Source organism: Eucyclogobius newberryi, unplaced genomic scaffold (genome assembly GCF_026437365.1).
Source record: "Eucyclogobius newberryi isolate DKJ021-1_F unplaced genomic scaffold, fEucNew1.0.hap1 SCAF_8, whole genome shotgun sequence".
NCBI lineage: Eukaryota > Metazoa > Chordata > Actinopteri > Gobiiformes > Gobiidae > Eucyclogobius > Eucyclogobius newberryi.
In genome coordinates, this window is record NW_027316500.1 from 4,460,055 (window position 1) to 4,478,839 (window position 18,785).

The following is an 18,785-nucleotide window of genomic DNA, read 5'->3' on the forward strand; positions in this document are numbered from 1 at the left end:
CGACACATGAGACCAGAGAAGGCGCAGTGGTGTTTGTTTAGACCTTTGGAACCAAAAACACATGTCCCGCTTTGCTTATGGGATATCATCATATCATCGTTTTATGAGCAAACCTCTTTCACAAACGTTCTGTGAGTACAGCGCCAGATCAACTCGGGGAACTTGCAGCTGTTCAGACCAGCGAGCAAAACGTGGGGTTTGTCACCGTGACCAAACCAGCAAGGACTCGTCACAGAGCCGTGTTGTGTTGCCTGTGAGAGCACGTGTGAAGAGCACGTGTGAAGAGCACGTGTGAAGAGCACGTGTGAAGAGCACGTGTGAAGAAGAGCACGTGTGAAGAAGAGCACGTGTGAAGAGCACGTGTGAAGAGCACGTGTGAAGAGCACGTGTGAAGAGCACGTGTGAAGAGCACGTGTGAAGAGCACGTGTGAAGAGCACGTGTGAAGAAGAGCACGTGTGAAGAAGAGCACGTGTGAAGAAGAGCACGTGTGAAGAGCACATGTGAAGAGCACATGTGAAGAGCACGTGTGAAGAGCACGTGTGAAGAGCACGTGTGAAGAGCACGTGTGAAGAGCACGTGTGAAGAGCACGTGTGAAGAAGAGCACGTGTGAAGAAGAGCACATGTGAAGAACACGTGTGAAGAAGAGCACATGTGAAGAAGAGCACGTGTGAAGAGCACGTGTGAAGAGCACGTGTGAAGAGCACGTGTGAAGAAGAGCACGTGTGAAGAGCACGTGTGAAGAGCACGTGTGAAGAAGAGCACGTGTGAAGAGCACGTGTGAAGAGCACGTGTGAAGAAGAGCACGTGTGAAGAGCACGTGTGAAGAGCACGTGTGAAGAGCAGTGATATGAAACATTTGTGGAAACTACAAAACCAAACAATCCCGTGTTCGCGCATTTCCTGATCGGAGCCACGGAGTGAATAGAAGCCGAAGCCCCGCCCCTTCTCCCGCATCCGGCGAGTTAATCTAACCGGTGAGATAAACTCGGACACCAGTCCTGGGTCCAGTCTGGAGCGTGGAGCAGGTCAGGACTCGGTCTGTGGTCAGAATCTTCTCCTCAGCAGCAGCTCGAGCCATTTGAGCCTTCTTCAGCTCTTTTTGCAGCAGAGCTGACCTTCTCAGCGTTGAGCTCCACTCTCAGTTGGTCAGCGTCCATCCCAGCAGCGGTCAGAAGAACGGGGTTTCTCAGGAGCTCTGAGGTCGAAGGTCGGCGCGACGGGTCAGGATGAACCATCAACTTGAGTAACGCCGTAAACTCCGGCGACAGAACCTGGGGCATGTTTGACACTTTTCCCCGTCTGATCTCGTGCCATTTGTCTCCGTTTGTGGGCAACGGCTCTGCTCCCGCTTTACTCACGACCGTCAGAGCCAGAGCGAAGATGTCCGCCTTCGTCAGGTCACTGTAGTCCTCCTGCAGGACCTCGTTGGCCAAGTACCTGCTGTCGCCTTCTTCCACCTGAGGGTTGTTCATGCGCGTCACGTGACCCAAGTCACCGATCTTGTTAACGACGTTGGTGGAGAGTTCGTCCTCTTAGTCCAAGTCTTCACAACTCGAAGCAGATTTACGAGAAATCAAAATGTTGCTGGGTTTGAGGTCCATGTGCACGAGGCCCGTGGCGTGGATATGGTGCCGGCCTCGCGTCACTTGCAGCAGCAGATCTGCGTCGGCCAGCGTCCCTTCGTTACAGTACTCGTTCTGGATCAGAATGTGCTCGTCCTCGGCCCAAGTAGAGTAATATCTGAGCACATGGGGGAGCTGTCCCAGGACGGCGTGTGCGTACACCTCGCGAAGGGCGTTCTGTTCGTCCACAGACCCGGCGAGCGGCTTCTTTGACCTCTTGTTGGCGTAAATACATCCGTCGAAACGTTTCACACATTTGAACACTGCTCCATACTCTCCACAACCGATATTCTCCAGCTCCAAGAACTCACGGGTGTAACAAGACGCCATGTTACTGTCCATCATCGAGATGCGCTTTGAGGGCGGGAGAATCTCCTCGTCTCCTTCTCCGTCGCTGGGATCCATGTCTTCACCACAAGACTCGTTCCAGTCCCAGTGCGCCCTCTTCCCGTTGGCCCTCTTCCTGTTGGTCCTCTGCTGCGTGGCTGATTGGATGTGCAGTGAGTCGGGGGTGAAGAGGTTAAAGTTCACGAGGGGCGTTTGCTGCCGTCGCGTGCTGTCCGACCCTGTGCAGGACGTCCTAGCTCTGGACAGTAAACTCTTTGGCGTGTGCAGCGTGTGGGACAGCCGCGGCTTCCTGAAGGTCTTGTGCGGCTTGTCGGGACAGTCCGGGATCTCGTCCTCCAGAGAGTCTCCAAAGAGCCGGGACGAGGCCTTCCTCGTGCTGGAGAAGCGCAGGTGCGGCGGAGACCCGAAGCCCAGGCCCTCCTCGTCCTCCTCTTCTCAAGTGTCCGCGGAGCGATCAAGCGTGAGGGCGCCGCCCTCATGCACACCACCACCGGGTAGTCCATCTCCGTGAAGCCGGACTCTCCGCCGGTGTTGTTGTTCACATCGTGGATGGGCTTGTCCTCGCCGTCGTCGCTGGACATGAAGTGCAGCTTCTGCCGCAGAGGTTTGGGCGACGCGGAGGCTTGACGCGTGCGGCCGAAGCGCGACATGTTTTTGACAACAAGTCCTCAACGTGGGAACAGAAACAAAAGCGGTGTGAACCGGTCCGGTAAAGTGTGATGGTCCGGTAAAGTGAGCTCCGTGTCAGGACGAGAAAACTCTGAGAAAAACTCTGGTAAACGCGCTGACTCTCAACGTTCTCCTCACAGCTGGCTCATATAACATCGGGAATAACACGTCACAAAGCAGCTAGAGTCAGGTGGTCTACCTGCACATGTTTTTCCTGTAATGCCCCATGTGTGACGCTTGTTAGCTGCAGGATAACTGATAACTAATCTGAAGTCCTTGTGAAGCTGTTTTTAACCTCTACTTCTGGTGTTGTGGGAAAAGAGACATTTTTGGGAAAAGAGGCATTTTTTGGTTATTAATCTGGATACCCCCCACATTTTTTATTATATTTTATTATTTTTATTTTTCTAAGATATAATTGATTATTATTTACTGTATGTACTGTATGTACTGTAATCATGTACTGTATGAAAACACTGTACTTAAGGTACTTAAAATGTCTTATAAAACTAATTACTCATTCAGTTTAAATGCATGCTATGTTGTGGTGGTACGCGGTGGCCAACTCGTGCCGGGGCCAACACAGAGACATAGCCATTACAGACAGTTCACTCTCACATTCATTCACTCACTAGGGCCAATTTAGAGTCACCGATTTTTACCTAACACATGCATGTCTTTGGACGGTGGGAGGAGCCGGAGAACCAGGAGAGAACCCACGGTAACACGGGGAGAACATGCAGACTCCACCCAGAGAGACCATGTGATGAAGGTCTGGTCCGGGAATCGAACCCATGATCTCCTTCTTGGGAGGCAAGAGCGCTAACCGCCTTTGCCACTGTGCACCCTGTTTGCCGTGAATGGAGAAGCACTGAAATCTACAAAGGTTTCCTCCTCTTCTTCTATAAGTGCAAGTGCATTGAGAGGCAGCAGCTCCCAATGACCTCTGACCAACTCGTGCACGCTCAAAAGAAATGACAGGCGTCGATGCAGGTGAACACAAATGAGGAGCGCATGCATCACTTATTATGAGAGATGTCACAATCTAATGCCTCTGTGTTGTACTTCTTCAGGACAAGGACACAGTGAGTAGGAAACCTGTGCAGGCGGCGGACCTGGACTGGGATGATTATATCTGGTTTCAGGCGCCAATGACCATCAAGGGCTTCAACAGGAAGATTTAACAAAGAAATTGTTCTACATTTTAATTGTGCTTGCACTATTACATCTGAAGGACTAAAGCACATGGATAGAAGACCTCACACTTTATTTCTTACAAAATATTAAAAATAAGATAAGATAATCCTTTATTGTCCACACATGGGGACATTTCATTGATTTAATTTAAATTTAAATGATTTAAATGATTGCACCTTTTGTAAATACATTATTTTAGTTATTAAAATATGTACAGCATGACAAGCACAAACAGCACCAGTTTACTTACTTGATGATTAAGAAGAGGTGAATCAAAATTCTAAACCAAACATTTTATGGCAAATAAAACCTTATCTAGTATTTTGAAAGAACGATATGAAAACTGCATTATTTTTTAACAGTAATTGTTTTTGTGAATTTTATACACCAGCTCTTTTGTTCAATCATTAAATCAAGTATGTACAAAACAAAAATAAAACGATTTCATGTATTTTGTTTCTCTGTAAAAATGTATGAGGACACGTTTAAGAATGTGTGGCTCCTGAAGATTTGCTAATATAAAGAAATGCATTGTATTAACTTGAATGGAGCAATCACATCGAGCCTGTTATGGACTTTATTCACAACTGAGTATCATAAAGAGGTTTATATTGTAGGTGTCAAATGTCAAAGAGTTTAGTTTTGTCTGTTGTCATGTTTGTGAGTATCTATGGAAGCCCTGTGTGGACAAAAGTGCAGGTAGTTATACTTTTACATAGCGCTGCTGTTAAGGAAAGAAATATGTATGAAATTCAACACACATTAGGACTTTTTCTGCAAAATTCATAATCGTTTTCTGACCTCTAGTGGTGGACATGGGAAATTACAGTGTTTAAATCCAAATGTAAAGTTTATTATATAATTTAAAACAGATTAAGTGGAATTATGCTCTATATGAAAATGAATATATTTGCCCTAAGAATGTATTATCTGAATTACCTTGACCCTTTAGGGCTTCCGTAGTTTCACACATATTTTCAATCAAACTCCGCTGATCACAAATACAATATGAATTCATGTAAAACAATCCAGAGACTGTGTAATATAATGATGTCACAACAGGAAGAGGAAGTGGACACCCTTTAAAGAATCTTTGCAGAGGTCAAAGGTGACGAGGACCTTTAAAAGTGGAATGTGTTGTGGATTATCAGCAGATTTCGTTCCTTTTATAAAATGTGGTATTTGAGTTGACGAATAAATATTTCAAGCGTTTTGAAAGAAAAGTGTGACATTGTTCTGATTTTGTGCAGCGGTGTGGCTCAGTGGTTAGAGCTGCAGAGGATATGCATGGGAGTCATTACTGTTTTTAAAATGTCAACTCTGTCCAAAAGAATTGTGCGATGAGCTAAACAGAATAGAAAACATATGAAGTAATACAATAATTAGCGTTGCAATGCTTCTGTAATATTTTATTTGTGCAACATGTAAATTCTCCTTCTCCACTTGCTTCACTCAAAATCAATTTCTTTTTGCCTTTCTCTGATCCTTTTTTAATTAATTAAACATATTTAAACATCGCAAACAACAGTGCAAATACAAAAAACAAACATGGCTGCATGTCTATAATCTTAGAATTGTTTGGTTGAGCAAATCAAACATGAAAAGAAAATGGATACATTATATTCATAAAGTGCATCGATAGAAAAGTGCAAATAGAACAAGGGGATTTCACACATGGGAGAACATTGTTTGGGCTTTAGGTCCATTCATACACGTCAAGGATTTTATATATCATTTTATCTTATTTTTAAAGAAAGCAAAGTTGGGCGCACACTTTTGGACCTTATATTTATGGATAAAATGTTTTGCAAGACATAAAATTAGATTTACACAGAGCTTTTTTATATTTATTTAACATACCAAATATTATGTCATCCCTAGTTAATGAGATTGAGATTGGAAATATGGAATTTATCCAATCCTGTATTTCCAGCAAGAGAAAATGGACCGCAGCACAATAGAATAAAGATGATCAGTGCTTTTAATGTCCTCCTCACGGAAACATTTTTGAATTTCACCCTCGTCACTTCCGACTCCATTTCCGCCCCGCCCCCAGCACCTGCGCGTCTCTCTGTCCAATGAGATCGCTCTGATTGTAACACGTGCTCGCTCAAAAAAGGATAAATAAATAACGTCGTCATAAAGCAGCTGGATTTGCGTTTGTTTACTCTCACAAATCTTACTCTGAACGCTCGTTTTAAAGCTTCATTCTGGGATTTTGTCTCATGACGTCTCTCGAGATGCGCGCTCTGGTGAGTAGAAAAGGATTTATTTCTTCCATATAAATGTGTTTTTCCTGTAATGCCCCGTGTGTGATGCTAATGTTAGTGTGTGATGCTAATGTTAGTGTGTGATGTGTGATGCTAATGTTAGTGTGTGATGCTAATGTTAGTGTGTGATGCTAATGTTAGTGTGTGATGTGTGATGCTAATGTTAGTGTGTGATGCTAATGTTAGTGTGTGATGCTAATGTTAGTGTGTGATGCTAATGTTAGTGTGTGATGCTAATGTTAGTGTGTGATGTGTGATGCTAATGTTAGTGTGTGATGCTAATGTTAGTGTGTGATGCTAATGTTAGTGTGTGATGCTAATGTTAGTGTGTGATGTGTGATGCTAATGTTAGTGTGTGATGTGTGATGCTAATGTTAGTGTGTGATGCTAATGTTAGTGTGTGATGCTAATGTTAGTGTGTGATGCTAATGTTAGTGTGTGATGCTAATGTTAGTGTGTGATGTGTGATGCTAATGTTAGTGTGTGATGCTAATGTTAGTGTGTGATGCTAATGTTAGTGTGTGATGCTAATGTTAGTGTGTGATGCAATGTTAGTGTGTGATGCTAATGTTAGTGTGTGATGCTAATGTTAGTGTGTGATGCTAATGTTAGTGTGTGATGCTAATGTTAGTGTGTGATGTGTGATGCAATGTTAGTGTGTGATGCTAATGTTAGTGTGTGATGCGTGATGCTAATGTTAGTGTGTGATGCTAATGTTAGTGTGTGATGCTAATGTTAGTGTGTGATGCAATGTTAGTGTGTGATGCTAATGTTAGTGTGTGATGCTAATGTTAGTGTGTGATGCTAATGTTAGCTCATCCCGTTAAACTCAGGACTGAGTCCTCAAACTGAAGCTGCTCCTGAACATTCAGAGCACAAACTCGTGTCAGAACTCTTTGTGAAGCTTTGTTTTTAACTTCTGCTTCTGGTGTCACTTTATTAAAGTTAAAACAAACTCTGCAGAGGAAAGTCTTGATCAACATCAGGAGGAAATCTGCTGCTGGAAAAGACAGATTTTTCAAACTTGAAGACAATATCACTCAAATGAGATTTAGTGGGTCGTAATAAAAATGTATTAAACGGCCCATTAAAATGTATTATGAAGTGGGCTGAAAATAAGTGGTTTTGGCCCTTTTCTGTATTTACAGCCCAAGAGCTCAATAGTTAGGCCCCTTCAGCTTAACGTTTATGCTATTCTTGGTTTAAGATAAATACTTTAACAATTATCATTACATTTTTGAAGTGGAAATCAGGGCTGAGACTTATTTTGGTCATCGCTTTAGTCATTCTCCCATCGATGAGTTAGAACGCAAAACGGCCTGTGGGAGATTTGTATGAAATTGTACCCAAATAAAGTAATTTAAGGACGTCCTGGTGGAGAATACAGACAACTGCACACACTTCCCCTGTCTGTGTGATTCCTGCTCCGTCTGAATAATAAAACCTTCTCTCTGTTTATGGCACGTTTGACCAGGTAACGATTATTCCATGAGTTAACTGCTGAGTTGTAATTGCATCTTTTTTGGACCAATGTAAATGTGGCCAAACGTCTCATTTGTGAATAAAAGTGTTTGTTTCTCAGCCTGGAGCCACAGAAAACCCTGTGCGTTTGGGCAAAGCTGCTGCCGCGGCGCCCAGGAGAGCAGCGCTGGGTGAAGTCACCAACTTCAACACCGCAGCCGTCAACACAAAAGTCAGTCCTGGTCCTAAGGTGAACGACATGACGCTCTGAGCTTTAGCTGGACCTTTTCTCAGCCCTTGTTGTTGTACATTAGGCTTTTTGTGTGATCACAGCATCATACTCTTGTCTGTGCAGAGAGGAGCCACTAAATCCAAATCTGCTGCTGCCCTGAAGATGAAGCGACCTGAGGTCCAGCCTCAGGTTCCGGAGGTCCCTGTGGTCCCAGCGGCCACTGAGACCACTGTGGCCCCCGAGGGCCTGCAGCAGCTGGATGTGTCCATGAAGGAGGAGAGGGAGCTGTGCCAGGCCTTCTCTGAGGCGCTGCTCACAGTGGAGGATGTGGTCAAACAGGACGACGACCTTCCTCAGCTGTGTTCCCATCACATCAAAGACATCTACAGATATCTGCCTGAGCAGCAGCAGCAGCAGGCCGTGCAGCAGCAGCAGGCCGTGCAGCAGCAGCAGGCCGTGCAGCAGCAGCAGGCCGTGCAGCAGCAGCAGGCCGTGCAGCAGCAGCAGGCCGTGCAGCAGCAGCAGGCCGTGCAGCAGCCGCAGGCCGTGCAGCAGCCGCAGGCCGTGCAGCAGCAGCAGGTCGTGCAGCAGCAGCAGGCCGTGCAGCAGCAGCAGGCTGTGCAGCCGCACTACATGCAGGGCTGCTCGTCACTGCTGGAATACGACACCAACAAAAGTCCGTCTTTATCTCCAAAAGTCACCGCTCATTTACAAATCTTATCGGACAATGAGACGACTTCAGACAAGCTCTCCGCGGAAATCAACGGGGAAATATCGGAAAAGTCCACGAAATCTTGTGCTAAACGAAAACACGATGATGGATTTGCAGAGGACGGATCTGAAACACGTCTCAATTGTCCTGCTAATGCTACAAAGCTGCACGATAATTGTACAGAAAACAAGGAAAACGACACCAAGCCAAACGTGAGCCTCTCTTTGGGTGAGTAACCAACTGTTCAAGCACAAGACCACATTATATATGTGACGTTTCTCCTTTTTCATAATTGCACACTAACTTTTATTAACTGGGATTTTAATTGGATTTGAAGTGGCTGTCTTTGTTTTCTTATTATGAGGAGATCCCAAAGGTCATAATGTTGTCTTAAATTCATATTTCCCATTACTAATAGATTAAAAGTATATTAAATAAAATCATTGCATAATCATTGCAAATTTAGTTTCTAAACGTGTGTACAGAAAGCAAGTGTAAAAACTCAAATACGGTTATCTTCATAACAGTTTAGACAGGGGCAGTTTAACTAAAAGCACAGTTTTTTTCTGAACAGATAACGACAAGGAGGAACTTGATCAGAAGAAAGATGAAGTTGACTCCTACGTGGGCCCTGAGGAGTTGGACGAAGAGATCCTGAGAGGGGCCCAGGAGGAGGGCTGTGTGAATGTGGTGTTTCCTGGGACGGTCACGCAGGATGGGTGCTGCCAATTCGTCAGCGAGATACTCAAATGTGTGCTCTATCAAAGGCAACAGCTCCCAATGACCTATGACCAACTCGTGCACGCTCAAAAGAAACGACAGGCGTCGATGCAGGTGAACACAAATGAGGAGCGCATGCATCACTTATTATGAGAGATGTCACAATCTAATGCCTCTGTGTTGTACTTCTTCAGGACAAGGACACAGTGAGTAGGAAACCTGTGCAGGCGGCGGACCTGGACTGGAGGAAGTCTGAGCAGACTCTGCAGGAGCTGGAGGAGGTGCTGCAGCAGCTGGAAGAGCTGTTTTGTCTGAGCAGAGTCCCTCGGGTGCTGCTGTTGATGGGCGGAACCACGTTCCTCCCAAAAGAGCTGTACGAGATCAACATGGAGGCTTTGGTCCTGGCGTCTGGAGACAAAAGCTTACGCGCTTCGTCTTGTCTAAGGCAGCTGTTCCGCTCGCTCTTCGTGGCTGATCTTTTATCCGACACCAATCCGGTTCGTTTGATGCCCACCACTGTGCTGGCGCTCGCTCACAGAGACTGTGGGGTGGGCTGGTTTCACCCCAAACTGCAATTTAAAGTCCCGACACGAGTGGAGAGGAAAGTCATGGCTCTGTCCACTGACCTTCGCACCTGCGAAGAGGGATGAGCTGGACTGGGATGATTATATCTGGTTTCAGACGCCAATGACCATCAAGGGCTTCAACAGGAAGATTTAACAAAGAAATTGTACTACATTTTGATAGTTGTGCTTGTAAATACACATTTTAAATAGAATTTTATTAAAAGAAAAGAACACAATTGAGAATCGTTTGAAGTGCCATCAAATAAGTAAACTTTTGCTGTTTTGTGAGTGCTACTGCTTGTCATGATATACATATCTTAATACTAAAATAATTGATTTACGAAATGTGTGCAATCATTTTTAATATTTTCTAAGCAATAAAGTGTGATGTCTTCTATGAATGTCTACCTGACGCTCTATTCATTGTGGAAGCTCATTGTATTCAACATCTGTTAGTATCTCGTAATGATAAGATTAAGATATTCATTTATTGTCCCACATGGGGAAATTTCATTGATGCAACGCAGGTAGATACAGAGGTAGATACAGAGGAAAAGAACAGATCACTTATAGGAAGTTTGAAAAACACTCTCAGTAGAAGATCTCCTATAAACAAAACCTCCCATTGGAGGAGGGGAAAAATAATACAATTGGATGGAGGGGAAAATTTTTCCCCTCCATTGGATGGAGGGGAAAAATAATACAAATAAATACCATTGCATGTGATCACGACAGTAATTGCATATGAATATGTGTCACGACAGCACATAGATTGCACATGAATTTCACAGTAATTGCACATGAATCACAACAGTAATTGCACATATGACAGAATTGCACATGGTTAGGTCAGTATTGCGAGTGTTCAGTACTAACAGTGTTTGTTATAAAGTCTGACAGCAGCAGGAAGGAAAGACCTACGGAACCTTTCCTTCACACATCGAGGGTGGATCAGTCTCTCACTGAAGCTGCTCTCCAGAGCGGAGAGAGTGTCCTGCAGGGGGTGACACTCATGGTCCAGCATAGATGTGAATCTAGCCAGGACCCTTCTGTCCCCCACCTCCTGCACCGAGTCCAGAGCGCAGCCCAGGACGGAGCTGGACTTCTTGATGACTTTGTCCAGCCTCTTCCTCTCCCTCTCTGTGATGCTGCTGCTCCAGCATCCACAAATAAGTGACGTTTCTCGTAATTATTACATTCTTTTCTTTTTTTTGGCCACCCACAAACGCAAAAAGGCTACAACAGGATGGCACATAATTGCCTTGCCAACCATGCACAGAATGAGTCAATGATGAACCCTGTGCTAAGCCAAGTAACAGCTACACGCTTCTTAACTAAACACTGTATTTTATGCACATAACTTTCTTTTCACGTTATGTTCTAATGTCCATTTTTAAGGAAAGCCTTGACATGCTAGACTTGCTATCTTTTAATCTAACCTATGCTGAAGCTGTCCATGTGCTTTAGACCAGTAAGATGGTAATATTGCAGTAAATCTGGTAACGCCCTCAAATGATTATTTTTTTTAATATCATATCTTATCATAGATACTTTTCTCACAATTACAAGATCATTTAAAAATGAATACAATGACCTTCTGTAAGCTGATTGTATTCATTTTTCTTTTTTAATCTACAGTATTGGTATAGGATAGTAAAAGTAACCTTTTAGTTTTCCGTCATCATTCAAATAAAACAAAATCATTCTTGTTTAAAGTTAACTAATAAAATAAAATCATAAAACAAATGCATAAATAATGCAACATCACTGATTAAGAAGCCAAACTTTTTTATGGCATATAAAACCTTATCTAGTATTCTGAAAGAACAATATGAAAACTGCATTCTTTTTTAACACTAACTGTTTATATTTCCATTCATTGTGAGTTTTACACACCAGCTATATTTGTAGGAATGGAGTAACTATGGTCTTCTAGTCCAGCACACTGCCCGAGGTCGAACTAAATTCTAAAGGAAACACTGGAAACACTCACTGTCATCAAGCTGTGCTGCGATTGCTTGAAAGTGTCCAGTTTGAATGGGTGAGGATGTTGAAATCATCAGTGGTCTGAGAGTGCAAAACTGGCACCGTGTCATCAAGATCAAATGCTTGGGATGTTGAATATCCAAAAAAAACATCTGGGTCATCAGTTTGAAAGATGAGATGAATTGTTTCTGTATTAGTTAGACCATTGAGGGCTTCTAAACCCACAGTACCACATGGTTCACTGTATTGGTCTTCATTGTTTTCTGTCTGCTGTGTCTCACCAGGGTTTGTAGAATTATATAATAATTAAGTCACAAAATATCTATTTGGGGCACTAGGTGACCTATATTCAGTTTGTCCACAAGAGGGCAGGATGGAGACAGGATAGAGGCAAGTATATTGTACATGTGATGGTTGTTTTCAGTTTGGCCTCAGCCATGACTTTGAGACAGCAGACATGCTGGAGGTGATGAGTTGGGGCGAGCCTCCACTATTCCAATATTTCACTTTATTTTGTGACAAACAATTGTTACACAAACTCCTCTTTCATTATGATTGATGAGTCACAACTACATTGAACATTCAGGTTTTTATCAAAGGTACAGGGGTCTGTTTGGAGAACAATATAAATAGTAAAGGCAAATCATTCATTATCATAATCAATAGGGTATAAAGCCTAAGTGTAAAAATAGAAAAGTATGCAATGGCCTGGTCATGACATACAGGGTCATTGATCATGGCCAGTGTTGGGTCATTCTGACATTTTAATACATTACGAGTAACACAACTCGCAACACTTTTGAGTTACTTCTTTCTTTCTGTTTAAAAAAATGGTCCATGTTTCGTTTGATTCAGACCATTTATATTTCATATGATTTTCATCATATATTTACATAACTTCTCCCTTTTGGGCCCCCACAGTTTGAGAACCACTCTGCCACCGTGCACCCGTAACTGAGATTGTAATGAGTAATATATTGCCTATTTTCAACTCAGTAAAAATACACAGAAAAATACAATATATTACTATAACTCGTTACTTCCAACATTAGTCACGGTCACAATGGATTTCAAAGGGAGGGATTCATTAATTAACATTAGGTCATAGAATGACTTTGCGACAGAGCTAGCGTGTACCGTACTTTTCGGACTATAAGTCGCTACTTTCCCCCATGCTTTGAACCCTGCGGCCCAAACAACGATGCGTCTAATTCACTAGTGTGGCATTCTGAGGGTCGTTTAGCTTAGCCCTTTGTATCCATAATGGCTAAACCAGACTAAACCATCCAATGTCTATAAAACGCAACAACTCCACCTGGGAGTTGGCCCAGGACCAGCTAAATATCAGGCATGTAGGTTCGTTGCTGATAGGCAGAGACTTGATTCCATAAGTTAGCAAAAGTACATGTTTATTTGTACATTGTCAATAAATTAGTTTCTAGATGGACATTAGAGTTGGAATAAGTTAAGCACAGTTCATTGTTGGACTTTCATTTTACAAACAGTTCATGTCAGTCACAAAATCCAGAACTCAGATTCTTGGACTGGAACAGGGTAAAAGAACGGTCAGTTAAAGCAGGGCAAGGCGACAGTGCACACTAGCTCCTTGGCTCAGGTCTATAAAAGACAACATGGTCACTACTGATGTACATCTGGATGACTGTTAGATTGCCTGCCCACAGCAGACGGATCTGGGCCAGTTCCGGCAAAATGCTGGCAACACTGGCTGACTTCTGGCATGGCAATTAACATGTCACCCAGAGTGGGGCCAGGTCTGGCAATGAGGTCTGGCAATGATGCATGGGCCATATGGAGCATGCCAGAGGTGGGCCAGATGTGGGCGGCTTCATGTGGCCCAAATCTTTATATGCCAAATTTGGGCCAGTTATGGGTGTGTTTGTGTGAACCATGCAGAACCATTTTCCCAGCTATGTGCTGGGCCTCTTCGGGTTTTATCTGGGCTGTGTGGATTTCAAAAGGGCATGGGCAATAGTGGTGGGACCCGTGTGGGCTGGGCAGTATGGGATGTATGTGGGCTAAGTGGGTATGGGCTATAAGTGGGCATGATGTAAGTTAATTGGGCTTGAGATGTAGGACCCACAAAAAAAAACAAATGTATGTATATTTATATATATATATGTGTGTGTGTGTGTAATATATATATATATATATATATATATATATATATATAATATATACGAATAAGACATTTTATCCACAAGATCTGATCTGATATTAATTTGTTTTGTATTGATCACTTTAATTATTATCCTACTGTTGGTATTTTGTATGAAATTCCATTACATGGGCCAAGCACTCACGTTTGTTATTCATTGTACTGGATTCTGAAGACTTTCGTGTTGATTTGCATTATATTATTATGTAACAACGTGTTTTAGGATTAAAACTACTTTGGGCCTTTTTCAATTTGACCATTTGTAATGCACTCAAAATCTGATGAGAGATTGATTGGTTTATTTACAGCTTATAGCATAGTGTAGGACACATATGCTTTAATATCATTACATGCACAGCCCTATCAACATACAGGTGCACAGACAAGTGCATATGGAAATGCACAGATACAATGGAATGTCCATCATGTGTCCATGTTTCAAGTCAATAAGAAAAATGCTGATATTATCAGATGTCTTTTGTAAAAAGTGTATTAAAATTGTATAAGCCAGCTCCAACTCGAGTTGCTTACGTTGCAGACGGCATGTTAGTTGTTGACACGCTAGCTCACTGTTTTGTTTGATCCCAGAAAGTTCACCGAGGCTGTTCCAAAGTTCATTGTATCCTTTATTAATTACAAAGAGTCTTAAAACCAGCCCAAGCAGTGCTTCATTTCATATCAATAATAAAACCCATAATCACCAGAACGCTTTCACTACATAAACAGTTCCGCCGTAAGCGGTCATCAAACTGAGTGCTTGTCCGTCTAGCAACCGATAATGTAATAGATCCATTATACCTGTCCCACCCATATAGATCCATTATACCTGTCCCACCCATATAGATCCATGCCAGCAACCTGTCCCACCCATATAGATCCATGCTGATGCTCCCACAGCGACACCCTGTGGCTGCTCCCAACACTACATCTCTATCAGGGCTTTTGGCTCCTACAAAAATTATACGAAAACAATTTCGATTTATTTCTGATCATAATCCATCTAATTACCCCAATTAGATTTTGAGTTTTGCTTGTCATTTAAATACTCTTAATATCCAGAAATCAGATAATGATCACATTCTGGTGTGCGTGTCAACATGGAGCGGGTTTTCGTTTTCTGTAGTCTTTTTTTAGGAATGTATCCATATTCTGAATACTACCAAATACAAGTGTAACTGTAATAAAGTAAAGTTACTGTGAATGTCTATTTTAAATATTGGGCAAATTGTGTGTTTTTTATTCAAAGGTGCACTAAGTAACATTTCAGGTCGAGTCTGTGACAGTGACTGACACAACCACATCATCTGTGTTTTTGTTTGTATAATAAGCAAACTGCATAAATGCTCAGATTGGGTTTGCAGAGCAAGAGCAAGAGGCAGAGAAAATGCCAGGTACGAGTTGAGAGGAGCATTAGTTTATGACCTTTATAGTACTACAATGTCTATTACGGGCTCTGGAAAATATCATACTGTCTTTTTAGCTAAATGTAAAGTTGGTGTCAAAGTGTTGTTTTCCCGTTTGTCCACAGAGGGGCGCTGTAGTGCTAGTGTTGTCCCTGGTATAAGAGCCAGCTGAAGACAGGTGGTTTGGAGGGGCTGACTTAACAGATTTTTGATTGACCCTGTGTTTATGTATTTTAATAACTGTGCCATAAAATGGAAGAATTTGATTGGCCAATGGATTCACTGGATGAGTCATTGTAGTATGATTCCTTCTCTTTGTGCTATGGCCCAAACATCTATCAAGAACATTACTTAAAACTTCATTGCATTATAAGTTTTGAGTGCAGGTATGTCTTTGCAATTCATTGTTTTTATTGTGCAAACGGTTTGAGAAGGAAAATTGTGTTTGAAAAAAGGCACAATCGAATGAGACTTGTTGGTAAAGCAGTGGGTCGTCTCTGTGAAATGTCATACTCAAAGAAACATCATTTTAAACGTTTTGAATATCAACTTTCTATCTCTTTACCCAATATCACAGCATCAATCCTTTTGCCATATTGTTCAGCAGTAGGAATGGTTTATTACCTCCTTATGAACAATTCATTAAACACTCTGACAACGATAATGATTCAAAAACTGAAGTGCACATGCGCACTTCCCTCGTGTGGACCTACACATGCTACACGTGTGCTTGTTTATCAGCAGGACGGATCGCATCGCATCTCTCGTCTCCCGTAGATTTCTGTCTCTTCTGAGCTCGAACTGTCTTTCTCTGTCTTAATTTTGTCCCGTACATTGAGGGAACTATATTATGATAGATCCATGCGCTTAGCCACATGGAAACGTGCTGCTTGTGGGGACGAGCCGCACGCGGCTGCAGGTGAGCAGTAGGTGCCTTTTATGATTGATACGTGACAAGACTAATTGGCAGTCCTCGCCACGAGGAAATAAGACTTAGATTTGGGCCAGAAAATCGTCCATTACGCCTTTAATCACAGTAGGGGAAAGCACTAAAGTATTTACTTTAGCAATGCATCAAATTTCAAAATAATTAGTTGTAAAAAGTCCTCTAATTGCATCAGTAACAGGAAGTAGTTTATGTGAACAGCCATAAAATCTGGTCCTATTTTCAAGTTGATATTAATAATAATAATAACTTTTATTTATATAGCGCTTTTCAGTGACCCGTACAATACACATTAATATACAGATAAAATGAACAAGACAGAAGAAGTAGAGAGAAAAAGATGGGGATGTAACAGGGGGTAGAAGAGTAGGCAATGGGGTAGAGGAGGCTAGGGGTAGGGGAGGTCATAGGCTTGGGTGAAGAGGTATGTTTTGAGGCGGGATTTGAATGTTGTGAGTGAGGGAGAGTGGCGGACAGGTTGGGGGAGGGAGTTCCAGAGTCGGGGTGCTGTTCGGGAGAATGCTCTGTCGCCAAAAGTTTTGAGTCGGGATGTTGGTGCAGTCAGGGTGAGAGAGGAGGAGGATCGGAGAGCTCGGGTGGGGCGGTGGGGGATGAGGAGGTCAGACAGGTAGGGGGGGGCAAGGTGGTGAAGAGCTTTGAAGGTGAGGAGGAGTATTTTAAAGTTTATGCGCTGCTTGATGGGGAGCCAGTGAAGAGAGCGGAGAACGGGAGTGATGTGATCACGGGACCGGGTGTGGGTGAGGAGGCGGGCAGCGGAGTTTTGGACCATTTGGAGTCTATGGAGGGAATGGGAGGAGATGCCAGTGAGGAGGGAGTTGCAGTAGTCGAGGCGGGAGGAGATGAAGGCATGGATGAGGGATTCAGCAGCGGGGAGGGTGAGGCAGTGTCGGATTTTGGCGATGCGGCGGAGGTGGAAGTATGAGGTCTTGACAATGTGGCTGACATGGGGAGTGAAGGAGAGGGTGGGGTCCATGATGACACCGAGATTGCGTACCAGGGTAGAGGGGGTGATGGTCGAGGTGTCGATGCTGAGTGAAAAGGGACCAGTTTTATTGAGAGTGGATTTGGTGCCAATGAGGAGGAGCTCTGTTTTGTCGCTGTTCAGTTTGAGGAAGTTGAGAGTGAGCCATGATTTTATTGTAGAGATGCAGGTTTCGATGTGGCTGAGGGGAGGGTTTTGGGTGGATTTGGTGGTGAGGTATATCTGGGTGTCGTCAGCGTAGCAGTGAAAGTCCAGGTTGAGTTGGCGGAGGATGTGACCAAGGGGGAAGATGTAGCAGATGAAGAGGAGGGGGCCGAGGACTGAGCCCTGGGGGACCCCCTGCGTTACTGGGGAGAGGGTGGATGAGTGACCGGAGAGGGAAATGCCTGTTGGTGAGGTAGGATGTGAGCCAGTCAAATGCAGTTAATCTTTGTGTTAATCTTTTCTGTTTACATTACAGGAGCTCCATGATTTCACTCCAAAGGTGCAGGAGGACACCAGGGGGGAAACTTTTGATCTGGACATGGACGTTTTTTTTTATCAACATATTGCTCAGCTCTATGCTCTAGTCCTGCTCTTGTTCCACTAGTCTAAAAAGCATTGCCCTAGGGAATATATTAATTTGTATTTTGTTTTTTTCAGCTGTGCAGCGCAATCGCCTCACCTCAAATGCAACTGTCCAGAAAATAACCCAGTGGTTACAGAATGCTCCGGACCAGAATGGTGGACACACCGAAAAGATGAGGAGAAACGAGGGTTTGAACGGAAGAGAATAGAAAAGAACATCCTTTGTTTACTTTATAAATGGTTTTCTTTATTATATTTACCATATTCCAGAAAAGCAAAAGAAAATGCGTTTTATACAAAGAACAGAAATATTTTATCAATCCAAACATGCTTGTATAAGTACTATGGCTGTTGTGTTGTACAAATGTAAATGCAATGTAAGATCAATCTGCATGTGACTGGTTAGACTACACGTTTCAGAAAATATAATATTATATATATATTAAATAATTAAAAAAAATTTAACCAATAAAATAGTTATGATTTGGTAATTAATACCTGATTATTTTGTTGTTTTTAAACTGACTGTCAGAAAAGTGTCAATTGCGTATGCATTTTTGATGACTTAAATTGAGATTTAATTTTAGAACTGTATTTTTAAACATCTATGTGTCTATTTTTCTTCACAAAATGCAACTTCTGGTGTAAAACTATGATAAATATTTACCACAGGGAGTCTACGCCAAACAAAGTTATAATTAGAAAAGTACATGAACTTCTCATGTGGGATTTAACCACAAACGTTCAGAAATACTATGTTTATACCTCTGTTTTTAGGGGGATATTTGAACTGCCAGTTCTATATTTGTGTTATATTAAAAACATAAGCTGGGCCAGGTCCTGGTGTAGTTTCGACCTCAGCTTTGAGACTTTGTTACCGTTTGGCTCGTCAAATAAAGAGATGT

At 42.8% G+C, this 18,785-nt stretch overlaps 2 pseudogenes; one reads left to right on the forward strand and one right to left on the reverse strand.

Annotated features, from left to right (window-relative positions):
• Positions 1-969: 969 nt before the first annotated feature.
• Positions 970-2,622, reverse strand: LOC140351462 (wee1-like protein kinase 1-A; annotated as a pseudogene).
• Positions 2,623-6,068: 3,446 nt separating this feature from the next.
• On the forward strand, positions 6,069-9,953 carry LOC140351464 (uncharacterized; annotated as a pseudogene).
• Positions 9,954-18,785: the final 8,832 nt, after the last annotated feature.